We start from the raw sequence: 15,398 nt of genomic DNA on the forward strand, positions 1-15,398 counted from the left end.
AATATTCCTACTTAAAATAATGTGGGAAATGGTCGGTGGCGACTTAAAGAACAATCATGTCAAATTCGTTACTGTGTTGTGATGTCATTTAAGACGGTGGAACAACATAACTGTATCTCTGGGGGTGTACACTTCCCAGTTATGAGGTTTGCATCTAATTGTTTATTAAACAAATTATTAAGTATAATAATACTTTTGTGAAGAAAATGTGATTTTAGCATTCTAGATGAGATGATTGTTTCCACATTGATTTGTTCTCAGTCAGTGGCCACGCCCAGATGAGCACAAACATGATGAAACGCCCCCTTTTCTACTCAAGTATAAAACCCCTCATGACAAAATTCACCTCAGACCAGCAGACGTGAAGCGTGAGCTAAACGTTACAAAATGGTTTAAAACTACATCTCCATTACCAAAGGAAGACAAAGAAGATTACGGTATAAGACGGATGTTGTAAATGGTTGATTTTCTACCAGACCAGGAAGCGTGAAGCTGAAGTAACACAGCTTAAAATTGTTGACACTCTACAGACCAGCCAACATGCAGCGTGTATATGGCAAAATGGTGAAACTCTGAAGCTCTCAACCTCTACACGAGGTGAAGAAGAAGACAACGCACTAGACCTTATCATCTCAGTCTGCAGCTGGCATGTATAGTCGTCTGGAGAACTTTCACTAAAGACACGAGTTGGGAAGGACAATCCCTCTCAGACAACCATTGGTACATCTGAAGTATCTATTCTAACAGATCAACTCTATGAACTACAAGGTATGCTGAAATATCCATTCTAACCACCACTACGACTAGAAACTCTACCAAGGACATTGGGATCTCTGGTGGGCAAACCAGAGTCCTACATCATCAACTCAACTATCGAGGACAGCTACACATAAATACATGTTGCATTTCTAATCCGAATGGGCGGTTAGTGGGGTTTTAAGCATTTGTATTTCCGTGAGCATAGTTTCCAAAGTAACCACGATAGTTTGAGTCTCTGTCTCTCCCTTCCACTCTGACCCTCCTTCTACCCAAGCATTCATGCTATTGTTAGTCCAGTCCACTAGGTACCTGTTTTCATTGTATTACGTTAGCAATCAACAACCTATGTGTGTGTGTGTGTTTGTATTATGTTATTATTTAGTTAGTTAGTAAATAAATAATTAAGCCAATTTGTGTATTGCTGATTCATCAATAAGGTTAGGGTTCTTGCAGGTTCAAGGATTATGCGACGTTCAGAATGAGACTGATAAGAGATAATTATTTTATAAGTGACTGTTATCGATATAACATATATCTTCTAAGAGTTTAATTCGGGAGATGGTAACACGTTAAACATCTTATTCTGTGGTGCACCAAATTCCTAATGAGTTAATTGTTACATGATTAATTTAATCGAGTGACAATTAAACATAGTTAGTTGATTAGATAAATAACAGTCACCCTATTAATGAAAGTCACGTCACGACAATTCTTAAATGGAAGAAGTTTGGAACCACCAAGACACACCCTAGAGCTGGCCGCTCGGCCAAACTGAGCAATTGGGGGAGAAGTGCCTTGGTCAGGGAGGTGACCAAGAATCGTATGGTCACTCTGACAGAGCTCCAGAGTTCCTGGAGGTGGGAGAAACTTGCAGAAGGACAACCATCTCTGCATCACTCCACCAATCAGGCCTTTATGGTAGTGTGGCCAGACGGAAGCCACTCCTCAGTAAAAGGCACATGACAGCCCGCTTGTACTTTGCCAAAAGTCACCTTAAGGACTCTCAGACCATGAGAAACAAGTTTATCTGGTCTGATGAAACCAAGATTGAACTCTTTAGTCTGAATGCCAAGCATCACGTCTGGAGGAAACCTGGCACCATCCCTATGGTGAAGCATGGGGGTGGCAGCATCATGCTGTGGGGATGTTTTTCAGTGGCAGGGGCTGAGAGACTAGTCAGGATCGAGGGAAAGATGAAGAGATCCTTGATGAAAACTCAAATGTCTTTGAGTGGCCCAGCCAGAGCCCGGACTTGAACCCGATCAAACATATCTGGAGAGACCTGAAAATAGCTGTGCAGCGACGCTCCCCATCCAACCTGACAGAGCTTGAGAGGATCTGCAGAGAAGAATGGGAGAAACTCCTCAAATACAGGTGTGCCGAGCTTGTAGTGTCATACCCAAGAAGACTTGAGGCTGTAATCGCTGCCAAAGGTGCTTCAACAAAGTACTGAGTAAAGGGTCTGAATACTTATGTAAATAAGGTATTACCTTTTTTGTCTATTTTACAGGGAACACTTAAACAACACAATGTAACTCCAAGTCAATCACACTTCTGTGAAATCAAACTGTCCATTTAGGAAGCAACACTGATTGACAATACATTTCACATGCTGTTGTGCAAATGGAATAGACAACAGGTGGACATTATAGGCAATTAGCAAGACACCCCCAATAAAGGACTGGTTTTGCAGGTGGTGACCACAGACCACTTCTCAGTTCCTATGCTTCCTGGCTGATGTTTTGGTCACTTTTGAATGCTGGCGGTGCTTTAACTCTAATGGTAGCATGAGACGGAGTCTACAACCCACACAAGTGGCTCAGGTAGTGCAGCTCATCCAGGATGGCACATCAATGCGAGCTGTGGCAAGAAGGTTTGCTGTGTCTGTCAGCGTAGTGTCCAGAGCATGGAGGCGCTACCAGGAGAAAGGCCAGTACATCAGGAGACGTGGAGGAGGCCATAGGAGGGAAACAACCCAGCAGCAGGACTGCTACCTCCGCCTTTGTGCAAGGAGGAGCAGGAGGAGCACTGCCAGAGCCCTGCAAAATGACCTCCAGCAGGCCACAAAAGTGCATGTGTCTGCTCAAACGGTCAGAAACAGACTCCATGAGGGTGGTATGAGGGCCCGACGTCCACAGGTGGGGGTTGTGCTTACAGCCCAACACGTGCAGGACATTTGGCATTTGCCAGAGAACACCAAGATTGACAAATTCGCCACTGGCGCCCTGTGCTCTTCACAGATGAAAGCAGGTTCACACTGAGCACATGTGACAGACGTGACAGAGTCTGGAGACGCCGTGGAGAACGTTCTGCTGCCTGCAACATCCTCCAGCATGACCGGTTTGGCGGTGGGTCAGTCATGGTGTGGGGTGGCATTTCTTTGGGGGGCCGCACAGCCCTCCATGTGCTCGCCAGAGGTAGCCTGACTGCCATTAGTTACCGAGATGAGATCCTCAGACCCCTTGTGAGACCATATGCTGGTGCGGTTGGCCCTGGGTTCTTCCTAATGCAAGACAATGCTAGACCTCATGTGGCTGGAGTGTGTCAGCAGTTCCTGCAAGAGGAAGGCATTGATGCTATGGACTAGCCTGCCATTTCACCAGACTTGAATCCAATTGAGCACATCTGGGACATCATGTCTCGCTCCATCCACCAACACTACGTTGCACCACAGACTGTCCAGGAGTTGGCGGATGCTTTAGTCCAGGTCTGGGAGGAGATCCCTCAGGAGACCATCCGCCACCTCATCAGGAGCATGCCCAGGCGTTGTAGGGAGGTCATACAGGCACGTGGAGGCCACACACACTACTGAGCCTCATTTTGACTTGTTTTAAGGACATTACATCAAAGTTGGATCAGCCTGTAGTGTGGTTTTCCACTTTAATTTTGAGGGTGACTCCAAATTCAGACCTCCATGGGTTGATAAATTTGATTTCCATTGATAATTTTTGTGTGATTTTGTTGTCAGCACATTCAACTATGTAAAGAAAAAAGTATTTAATAAGATTATTTCATTCATTCAGATCAAGGATGTGTTATTTTAGTGTTCGCTTTATTTTTTTGAACAGTGTATTTTCTCTTTGTCATTATGGGGTATTGTTGAGGGGGGGAAATTATTTAATCAATTTCATAATAAGGCTGTACCGTAACAAAATGTGGAAAAAGTCAAGGGGTCTGAATACTTTCCGAATGCACTGTATATATTCAGTGTCAATATGGTAGATACTGCATTCATTGTCTGTGTATCAAGTTTGCAAGCCATCATTTCAAGTTAATCAAACGTTCATATATTCAACTTGCCAGATGCATTCAGATTCAGTTTTCTAATTCAGTTCTCTAAATTAAGATTTCAGATTCAAAACCAGAGACAACATCCTGGTACTTTGCCAGCCAAGAAAGGTAGAGGAGAACACATAGAATCAAACGCTCTGTGTGGTAAACAGAAGCTTCTGGCGGTCTCTAATGCCAATGTGGAATGTTTAATTTCACCTATGAATTTGGCTCTAGCGTTTGAACTGCTTTGGCTATAAGCTATTACGACCCCTTTCCTGAAAGCTAAGACTCTCTGGAGCAGGGATGTGCTTTCTGTTCCCCTATATCAAATTAAATCAAATCAAATTTTATTGGCCACATGCGTCGAATACAACAGGTGCAGACATTACAGTGAAATGCTTACTTACAGCCCTTAACCAACAGTGCATTTATTTTTTATAAAAAAAGTTAAATAAAACAACAACAAAAAAGTGTTGATAAAAAAAGAGCAGAAGTAAAATAAAATAACAGTAGGGAGGCTATATATACAGGGGGGTACCGGTGCAGAGTCAATGTGCGGGGGCACCGGCTAGTTAAGGTAGTTGAAGTAATATGTACATGTGGGTAGAGTTAAAGTGACTATGCATAAATAATTAACAGAGTAGCAGCAGCGTAAAAAGATGGGGTGGGGGCAGTGCAAATAGTCCGGGTAGCCATGATTAGCTGTTCAGGAGTCTTATGGCTTGGGGGTAGAAGCTGTTGAGAAGTCTTTTGGACCTAGACTTGGCAATCCGGTACCGCTTGCCGTGCTGTGGCAGAGAGAACAGTCTATGACTAGGGTGGCTGGAGTCTTTGACAATTTTGAGGGCCGTCCTCTGACACCGCCTGGTATAGAGGTCCTGGATGGCAGGAAGCTTGGCCCCAGTGATGTACTGGGCCGTAGGCACTACCCTCTGTAGTGCCTTGCGGTCTGAGGCCAAGCAGTTGCCATACCAGGCGGTGATGCAACCAGTCAGGATGCTCTCGATGGTGCAGCTGTATAATTTTTTGAGGATCTGAGGACCCATGCCAAATCTTTTCAGTCTCCTGAGGGGGAATAGGCTTTGTCGTGCCCCCTTCACGACTGTCTTGGTGTGTTTGGACCATGATAGTTCATTGGGGATGTGGACACCAAGGTACTTGAAGCTCTCAACCTGTTCCACTACAGCCCCGTCGATGAGAATGGGGGCGTGCTCAGTCCTCTTTTTTTTCCTGTAGTCCACAATCATCTCCTTTGTCTTGGTCACGTTGAGCGAGAGGTTGTTATCCTGGCACCACACGGCCAGGTCTCTGACCTCCTCCCTATAGGCTGTCTCATCGTTGTCGGTGATCAGGCCTACCACTGTTGTGTCGTCGGCAAACTTAATGATGGTGTTGGAGTCATGCCTGGCCATGCAGTCATGGGTGAACAGGGAGTACAGGAGGGGACTGAGCACGCACCACTGAGGGGCCCCTGTGTTGAGGATCAGTGTGGCAGATGTGTTGTTACCTACCCTTACCACCTGGGGGCGGCCCGTCAGGAAGTCCAGGATCCAGTTGCAGAGGGAGGTGTTTAGTCCCAGGATCCTTAGCTTAGTGATGAGCTTTGAGGGCACTATGGTGTTGAATGCTGAGCTGTAGTCAATGAATAGCATTCTCACGTAGGTGTTCCTCTTGTCCAGGTGGGGCAGTGGGGAGTGCAATAGAGATTGCATCATCTGTGGATCTGTTGGGGTGGGTCTAGGGTTTCTGGGATAATGGTGTTGATGTGAGCCATGACCAGCCTTTCAAAGCACTTCATGGCTACAGACGTCAGTGCTACGGGTCGGTAGTCATTTAGGCAGGTTATCTTAGTGTCCTTGGGCACGGGGACTATGGTGGTCTGCTTGAAACATGTTGGTATTACAGACTCAGTCAGGGACATGTTGAAAATGTCAGTGAAGACACTTGCCAGTTGGTCAGCACATGCTCGGAGTACACGTCCTGGTAATCCGTCTGGCCCTGCGGCCTTGTGAATGTTGACCTGCTTAAAAGTCTTACTCACATCGGCTACAGAGAGCGTGATCACATAGTCATCCGGAACAGCTGGTGCTCTCATGCATGCTTCAGTGTTGCTTGCCTCGAAGCGAGCATAGAAGTGGTTTAGCTCGTCTGGAAGTCTTGTGTCACTGGGCAGCTCGCGGCTGTGCTTCCCTTTGTAGTATGTAATAGTTTTCAAGCCCTACCACATCTGACGAGCGTCAGAGCCGGTGTAGTACGATTCAATCTTAGTCCTGTATTGACGCTTTGCCTGTTTGATGGTTCGTCGGCGGGCATAGCGGGATTTCTTATAAGCGTCCGGGTTAGAGTCCCGCTCCTTGAAAGTGGCATCTCTACCCTTTACCTCAGTGCGGATGTTTCCTGTAATCCATGGCTTCTGGTTGGGGTATGTACGTACGGTCACTGTGGGGACGACATCATCGATGCACTTATTGATGAAGCCAGTGACTGATGTGGTGTACTCCTCAATGCTATCTGAAGAATCCCGGAACATGTTCCAGTCTGTGCTAGCAAAACAGTCCTGTAGCTTAGCATCTGCGTCATCTGACCACTTTTTTATTAACCGAGTCACTGGTGCTTCCTGCTTTAGTTGTTGCTTATAAGCAGGAATCAGGAGGATAGAGTTATGGTCAGATTTGCCAAATGGAGGGCGAGGGAGAGCTTTGTATTCGTCTCTGTGTGTGGAGTAAAGGTGGTCTAGAGTTTTTTTTCCTCTGGTTGCACATTTAACATGCTGGTAGAAATTAGGTAGAACGGATTTAAGTTTCCCTGCCACTAGGAGTCCCCGGCCACTAGGAGTCCCGGCCACTAGGAGTCCCCGGCCACTAGGAGTCCCCGGCCACTAGGAGTCCCCGGCCACTAGGAGTCCCCGGCCACTAGGAGTCCCCGGCCACTAGGTGTCCCCGGCCACTAGGAGTCCCCGGCCACTAGGAGTCCCCGGCCACTAGGAGTCCCCGGCCACTAGGAGTCCCCGGCCACTAGGAGCGCTGCTTCTGGATGAGCGTTTTCCTGTTGACTTATGGCCTTATACAGCTCATTCAGTGCAATCTTAATGCCAGCATTGGTTTGTGGTGGTAAATAGACAGCTATGAAAAATATAGATGAAAGCTCTCTTGGTAAATAGTGTGGTCTACAGCTTATCATAAGATACTCTACCTCAGGCGAGCAAAACCTCAAGACTTCCTTAGTATTTGATTTTGTGCACCAGCTGTTGTTTACAAAGATACACAGACCGTCACCCCTTGTCTTACCGGAGTCAGCCATTCTATCCTGCCGATGTATCGTATAGCCCGCTAGCATTATGTTGTCCATGTCGTCGTTCAGCCACGACTCGGTGAAACATAAGATATTACAGTTTTTTATGTTCCGTCGGTAGGATAACCGTGGTCTTAGGTCATCCCATTTATTCTCAAATGATTGAAGATTGGCTAATAGGATTGATGGGAGAGGCAGTTTACTCGCTCGCCGTCGGATCCTTACAAGGCACCCCGACCTACGTCCACGATATCTCTGTCTCTTCCTCATGCGAATGACGGGGATTTGGGCCTTGTCGGGTGTCTGTAGGATTTCCTTCGCGGCTGCCTCGTTGAAGAAAAAATCTTTGTCCAATACGAGGTGAGTAATCGCTGTCCTGATATCCAGAAGCTCTTTTTGGTTATAAGAGACGATGGCAGAAACATTATGTACAAAATAAATTACAAATAACGCGGAAAAACACACATAATAGTACAATTGGTTAGAGGGCTGTAAAACGGCAGCCATCTTCTCCGCCGCCATGTGAACTGATGATGAACACTGGCTGCATTAGAAGGGAGTGTCACAAAAACCGCAATTTGTCCCCCATAAGAATATAGTTGAATAGCCCTGTCATAGCCCTTCTAAGGATAGCCTTTCCACTCCCTATTTAATATTGCTCTTGTGACTGACTGGGTTTGAACCAGGTCTCCTGAATGTCACAAGACTGTCTTAGCCCACTTATACAGATAAAGCCCATAGGGATTAGTTCAATTCTCCAGAAAGGTTCATCGAACCGCCTCGGTTACATTTCACCCCCCTTTGACCTCATACTCAGAGATCACAGCACCAATATAACTGACTGGGTTCGAAATCAGGCCTCCTGCACAACAACAACAACACTTTATGTGGCAAACAGAAGCAGAAGGATCTGTGCACCCCATGTAATGAGAGCGCAACAGAGGTGGTTTGGTGATCCATCTATGTGATGAGTAGCTTCGTAATTACCAGACTTATTACCGTGTGTAGCGAACCATTCATGTACGCTTGTGATGAGCAACCTTGGCTGAGACATGAAGACGTTAGTTTGACTGATGGGGTTCTAACCCAGGTTTCCAGTGAAGCAGACAATGCAACTTTTCAGGTCTCAGACAAGTTACTCATCATATGAGTGTGATCACCGAACCACCTGTTACACTTCACCACCCTTTCACCTCCTCCTTGAAGAGACCCATCCAAGTCACTGGACCAATGCATAGGCTTTAGCCCAACAGGCTAACACAGTCTTAACCCAGTCAGACACATGTTAACCTTATAATGACTACTGTAATATTCATATGTGTCAACAAACTGAATTGTAATTGGTTGAATTCTACCGTCATATCATACTGAGCTATGATTGGTTAAGACCACCCAGGTCGTGAGGTCATTGCAGTTGATCATGGCCGGACACACATGAACATGCCAGTTATAGCTAGCTAATAAAGAGCTATGTTTCATTACGATCCTGTCGTACTGCATTTTATTATTTTGTACAAAGCGTGCAAAACAAGACATGGTGTCAGAATAAAAGGACTAAAAGACGGATTTTACTGGAGTTCCTTCACCTCGGATGGATTAGGTCTACAAACGTACCCGATGCATGGTGTAAGTTCAAACAGCGTGTGGAGCTAATGTTCACGGGTCCTCTGAAGGAAAGAGGAGTGCATCTACCTGCTCCTGTGGATCAGTGAAAAAGGGACAGACATTTACAACACATGGACACTTACGGAGGCTGAATCAAAAGTACTGAAGACCTACTACGATCGTTTTTAAGCATATGTTGTGCCAAAGACCAATACGATTTTCACTAGGTAAAAATTCCATGAGAAAGTACAGGGAGCTAGCGAATTGTTTGAACAGTTTGTGACTGAGCTGTGTCACCTTTTGAAGGACTGTGATTATGCAAACAAGGATGAGATGGTCGGGGACTGTATTGTATTTGGAATACACTCACCACGAGTGAGAGAGAAACTTTTGAATGTTTGGTCTGAGCTAACGTTGGACAAAGCTATCGACATAGCCAGATCTCACGAGCTAGCACAGGCTCAAATTAAAACCATTTTGGGCGGCAACACGAGCACATCACATGAACAAGCAGTGCACACAGTCAGGCAGACATCAAAGCACACCTCCGGTGACCAGAGAGCGCGCTTCAGAACGGAGAGAGACAGAACTCCAAAACAGAGCGACATAGACTCAAAAAAAACATTTGGATATTGTGGATACAAAGTGCATGGCAAACAGGAAAATTGCCCTGCTAAAGGCAAACAGTGTACTAAATGTGGAAAATGGAATCACTTTGCAAAAGTGTGCAGAGCTTACCGTGGGAAAACATGTACACACCGTGAGTGAAGATGAAATGTCAATCAAAGAGTCAAATACTGATGAACTGTTTATTGATTCAGTGACACAGAAAAGTCAGATATCAGAGACCGAGCAAGCCTTTGCTGACATTGAGATAGGAACAAAAGGCACAGAGCTAAAGTTCAAACTAGACACTGGTGCACAAGTAAACATTATTCCTCTGAATGAGTACCGCAGCTTGACATCACTTCTTATTTTTATAAGAAACATTAATGTGTTGAAAATCCCAAATTGTTTGCATAGTCAACTTACACACAGCTATGACACACACACTTACCCCAACAGACATGCCACAATGGGTATTTTCATAGTCCCCAAATCCAGAACAAATTCAAGAAAGCGTACAGTATTATATAGAGCCATCATTGCATGGAACTCCGTTCCATCTCATATTGCTCAAATAAACAGCAAACCTGGTTTCAAAAAACAGATAAAGCAACACCACACGGCACAACGCCTCTCCCCTATTTGACCTAGATAGTTTGTGTGTATGTATTGATATGTAGGCTACGTGTGCCATTAAAAACATTTTGTTGTAGTTCTGTCCTTGAGCTGTTCTTGTCTATTAATTATGTATTATGTCATGTTTCATGTTTTGTGTGGACCCCAGGAAGAGTAGCTGCTGCTTTTGCAACAGCTAATAGGGATCCTAATAAAATACTAAACATCTGAGTGTGAGCAACAGCCCACCACGCGCAGACTGACTGGTTATGGTGGTGAAGAGCTCACAGTAAAAGGCACATGCACTTTCAAATGCAAATACAAGGAAAGTGACAGGATGTTGGACTTTTACATTGTTGACAATCTGCAGTGCTAGGTCTTAAAACATGTTTAGACATTGACCTAATCAAGCTAGTGTTATCAGTGACAGCACCAGTGGAGACAGAGAATGTCATGGAGGAGTTTGCTGATGTTTTTACAGGAATATGACTATTCCCAGGAGAACGTATCATTCACCTTGACCCAGACACAACCCCTGTGGTCTACCCACTGAGAAAGATTCCCCTTGCTCTCCACGCCCATCTGAAGAAAGAGTTGGAGAGCATGGAGCAATCTGACATCGTCACCAAGGTTACAGAACCGACGGATTGGGTCAACGCGTTAGTGGTGGTGGAGAAACCATGCACAGGCAAGCCCAGAGTATGTCTCGACCCACATTATCCCTTACCGAAGCTAGATGACATCGCACACAAGCTAGCGGGAGCACACTACTTCAGTGTCATGGACGCCAGATCAGGCTACATGGCTATCAAGCTCACTGAAGAGTCATTTAAGCTCACAACATTCAACACACCGTTTGGACGCTACAGGTTTCGTCGTATGCCTTTTGGGATTATCTCAGCCCAAGACGAGTTTCAGCGAAAGATCAACGAGATGTACGAAGGCCTTGACGGAGTTGTGGCAATTGTGGACAACATCCTTGTCTATGGTCGAACCAAAGAGGAACACAACAGAAACCTCAGCGCGATGCTGCAAAGGTCCCATGAGAGAGGAGGCTAAACCCTGAGAAGAGCACAGTCGGCGCTACAGAGGTCAGCTACTTCGGACATCATCTCACAGTGAATGGAATCAAGCCAGATCCACAGAAAATCTCAGCCATAAAGGACATGGAGCCACCAAAGAACCGTGCAGAGCTGGAAACAGTGCTTGCCATGGTCAACTACTTAGCCAAGTTTGCACACAGCCTCTCCAACGCCAACTCACCCCTGCGTCAGCTGCTAAAGCAGTCCAGTGAGTTCCACTGGGACAAGCAACATGACATTGCTTTCCAGAAAGTGAAAGACTTGATCACGAGAGAACCAGGACCAATCCTTGCCTACTACGACCCCAACAAAGAGCTCAGACTCCAGGTGGACGCGTCGAAGTATGGACTAGGTGCAGTGGTACTGCAAGAAAGAAAGCCCATCGTCTACGCTTCCAAATCTCTTAGACTGTGAAATCAACTACGCTCAAATCGAAAAGGAGCTGTATGCCATTCTGTTCGGATGCAAGCGTTTCCATCAGTACGTCTATGGACGACAAGTCATTGTGGAAACCGACCACGAGCCCCAGTCAATCATCAGGAAACCACTAGCCGCAGCTCTGCCAAGGCTACAGAGAATGATTCTTCAAAAATACGACTTCACAATCATTCACTGTCCAGGCAAAGACATCGCTGTCGCAGACACACTCTCCAGGAAGTTTCTTATCTACAAGGACAGCAGCCTCAGTGAAGGCATGAACATGCAGGTGCACACTGTGTACAGCAACTTACCAGTTAGTGACACAAAACTGAAGGAGATCCGAGCAGAAACAGAAAAGGACAGACAACTCACACAGCTGAAGAAAGTCATACAGGATGGATGGTTTAGGAGAGGAGAACATTCCCTCAGAGCGACTCAGAGTGCTGGAACCATCGTGATGAACTATCACAGATCAATGGAATCATTTTAAAATGAGAGAAAATCATAATTCCTCAGAGAGGAGATTTTGACAAAGATCCAGGCTGGACACATGGGCATGGAAAAGTACAAAAAAGAGAGCATGGGACATTTTGTTTTGGCCCGGAATGTGCAAACAAATAGAGGACATGGTTGGTAAATGCCCCACCTGTCTTCAACGACGACGCCCCTTGAACACCAAAGAGACAATGTTACTTCACCGTATCCCAGACAGACCCTGGCAGGTCTGTCTGGGATACTTCGAACTCGACAAGCTTCCCAGCACCACATCTGCAGCTGTGATCCACAAGCTGAAAGCAGCCTTTGCCAGGCATGGTATTGTAAAGATTTGAATATCTGACAATGGCCCCTGTTACAAATCAAAGGAGTTTGAATCCTTCACAAAAGCATGGGAGTTCACACACATCACCACAAGCCCACATTACCCTCAAAGTAATGGCTTTGCTGAAAAATCTGTGCAGATTGCTAAATCACTCATGGACAAAGCAAAAGCAGACAAGAGAGACCCCTACCTCAGTCTCCTTGTGTACCACAACACTCCAATTGACAACTTCAAATCACCAGCCCAGCTGTTGAAGAGCCTCAGACTTCGCTCAAGCCTTCCCAGCACTGACCAGCAGCTGCAACCTGAGGTCGTCAGCTACATGGAAATGCATGTAAAGCGTGCAGAGAGACAACAACACCAAAAGCGATACTACAACAGGACAGCCAGACCACTGCCACCACTGAACGACGGAGAGTCAGTTAGAATCCAGGAGAATGGCTACTGGAAGCCAGCAGTCGTCATCCAGCTAGCTGAAACTGAATGTTCATATCATGTCTGCACCACAGAAGTAGTAGTATACCGCCGCAATCGTCATCACCTACTGAACACAAAAGAACAACACACTGATGAGATGAACTGTTTCCATGAAAGAGAACGTGATAGACTAAACACACAACACAACATACACCGTACTTACCTGCAACACCACAATAACTGTTGACTGACACAGAAGCATGCTCAGCTTCATACCACACAAGGTCAAGAAGAGAGGTCAAGCCTAGAGCTGTGAAATGAAACGCTTAAATATGTAGAACATTTTTCTTTTTTTTTATTGAAGAAGGATGTAATATTCATATGTGTCAACATACTGAATTGTAATTGGTTGCATTCTCCTGTCATATCATACTGCGCTTTGATTAAGACCACCCAGGTCATGAGGTCATTGCAGTTGATCATGGCCGGAGACACTTGAACATGCCAGTTCTAGCTAATAAAGAGCTATGTTTTATAAAGATCCTGTTGTACTGCATTTTATTATTTTGTACAAAGCATGCAAAACAACTCAACTACCCTTGCAGGAGACTTGAAACCAGGGGCGGACAGGGGCCAAAAATCGGCCCTGGCATTTCTAACACACCAGCCCATTATTTCCGTGAGACCCCCACACCGGCACATTCTTTTCCTCCAGGCCACCACACTGGCCAATTATTTTCCTTGAGGCCCCACATTATTAGCCAGATAATTATAATTTGTGCAAAAAAAACAAGTTAGACAGGCTCACTGGGCTAAAAATGAACCAGCCCATCTGGAATTTGCCCAAAATGTATAACATAAACAAACACATGTCAAACTAACACGTCTTCAGGTTTCAGGCAAGGTTCTCATCACAGAAGCATGGATCACCAAACCACGCGAGTAACCTTGCTGGATCTTGAAGACTATTAGTGTCACCCCTTGCGTACTTGAAGAAGGCCTTTTTTAATAGCAAAATATGTTGTAATGCTTCAGGAGGGCGGTCTTGTGTGTTTTCGAGGCAAAAGTCCTGAGTTTGAGTCTCCATATGAGCTGAATCGGGGGAAGCGGTACTCGCTAAGCAGGCAGCGTGACATTCTTTACAATGGTGCCACAGGACTCGGATCTACAGTTGCGCTGGTTCAACCACTGGGGTCACTGTGGAGTGAGTTAAGGGATGGAATGTAGCAGATGGGGATCTGTGATACTCACTCATCAGCCTGAAGTGTTGCTCCTTGCGCAATTGAAGAAGGCCTTTTTTAATAGCGTGGTGGGTTGGAACGCTTCAGGAGGGCTTGCGAGGCAGAGGTCCTGAGTTTGAGTCTCGGTATGAGCTGAAGCGGTACTTGTTAAGCACGCATAATGTCGTCCTTTACATGAACTTCCTGAACTTATCCCTATAGGCTTTAGCTAAGTGGGCTAACACAGTCTTGTGACATGCAGGCGACCTGGTTCGAACCTAGTCAGTTACAAGAGCAAGATTAAATAGGGAGTGGAAAGGCTATCCTTAGAAGGGCTATGACAGGGCATTTCTCACTATATTCTTATGGGGGCCAAATTTTGTTTTTGTGACACTGCCTTCTAACGCAGCCTGTGATCATCCTAGAGGGGAACAGAAGGCACATCCATGCTCCAGATAGTCTTACCTTTCAGGAATGGGGACAATGGCTTATAGCCAAAGCGGTTCAAACGCTAGAGCCAAATTTATTGGAAGAAAAGAAATTCAACATGCCACATTGGCTTCAGAAACCGGCAGAAGTGTCTGTTTACCACAGTGAGTGCAATACAAGGTACGGGTAGCTCCAACAATATACAGGCACAGGGGAAAAATCTACCCCGGCAATACAAGGTACGAGTACCTCCACCAAGCTACACTACTCTCACAATAAACAATCACCCACAAGGACAAGGGGGCAGAGGGAACACTTATACACTGACTAATGAGATGGATAAGAACCAGGTGTGTGTAATTGACAAGACAAGACAAATGGAATGATGATATATGGAGCGGCAGTGGCTAGAATGCCGGTGACGACGAACGCTGAAGCCTGCCCGAACAAGGAGAGGAGGCAGCCTCGGCGGAAGTCGTGACAAGTTGAATATAGAAAACTTTGATAAACTTGAAATTATTGTTTGTAAACTTGATACAATTAATGCAATATCTACCATATTGAAACTGAATATATAAATATTGAACTTGAATATTCAATTATGAAATACAAGTTCAATTTATGTATTCAATGATTCAATTTGTGCATTACAAATTAACAAACATCCTAATACTAATTCAAAGTTGAATAACATTTCTGTTGGCACTAAAATCACTCCATAGAAAATCCACATGTTCCAAAAACACATGATTTCACATTTGCATAATGTGGAAATGTCACGTGAAATCATGTGGTTTTTCCATAAGGGTTCTACCTTTTTGCCTTGAGATTCCTCACTCTGTCTCCATTACTAAAATCATG

General features: G+C 45.2%; 1 protein-coding gene across 3 annotated transcripts in view; it reads right to left on the reverse strand.

Moving 5' to 3' along the window:
* LOC121578720 (chemokine-like protein TAFA-2) overlaps window positions 1–15,398 on the reverse strand; it is a 171,231-nt gene that overhangs the window by 80,851 nt on the left and 74,982 nt on the right. The window lies entirely within an intron of this gene.

The sequence above is a fragment of the Coregonus clupeaformis genome, chromosome 12, assembly GCF_020615455.1.
Source record: "Coregonus clupeaformis isolate EN_2021a chromosome 12, ASM2061545v1, whole genome shotgun sequence".
Classification (NCBI taxonomy): domain Eukaryota; kingdom Metazoa; phylum Chordata; class Actinopteri; order Salmoniformes; family Salmonidae; genus Coregonus; species Coregonus clupeaformis.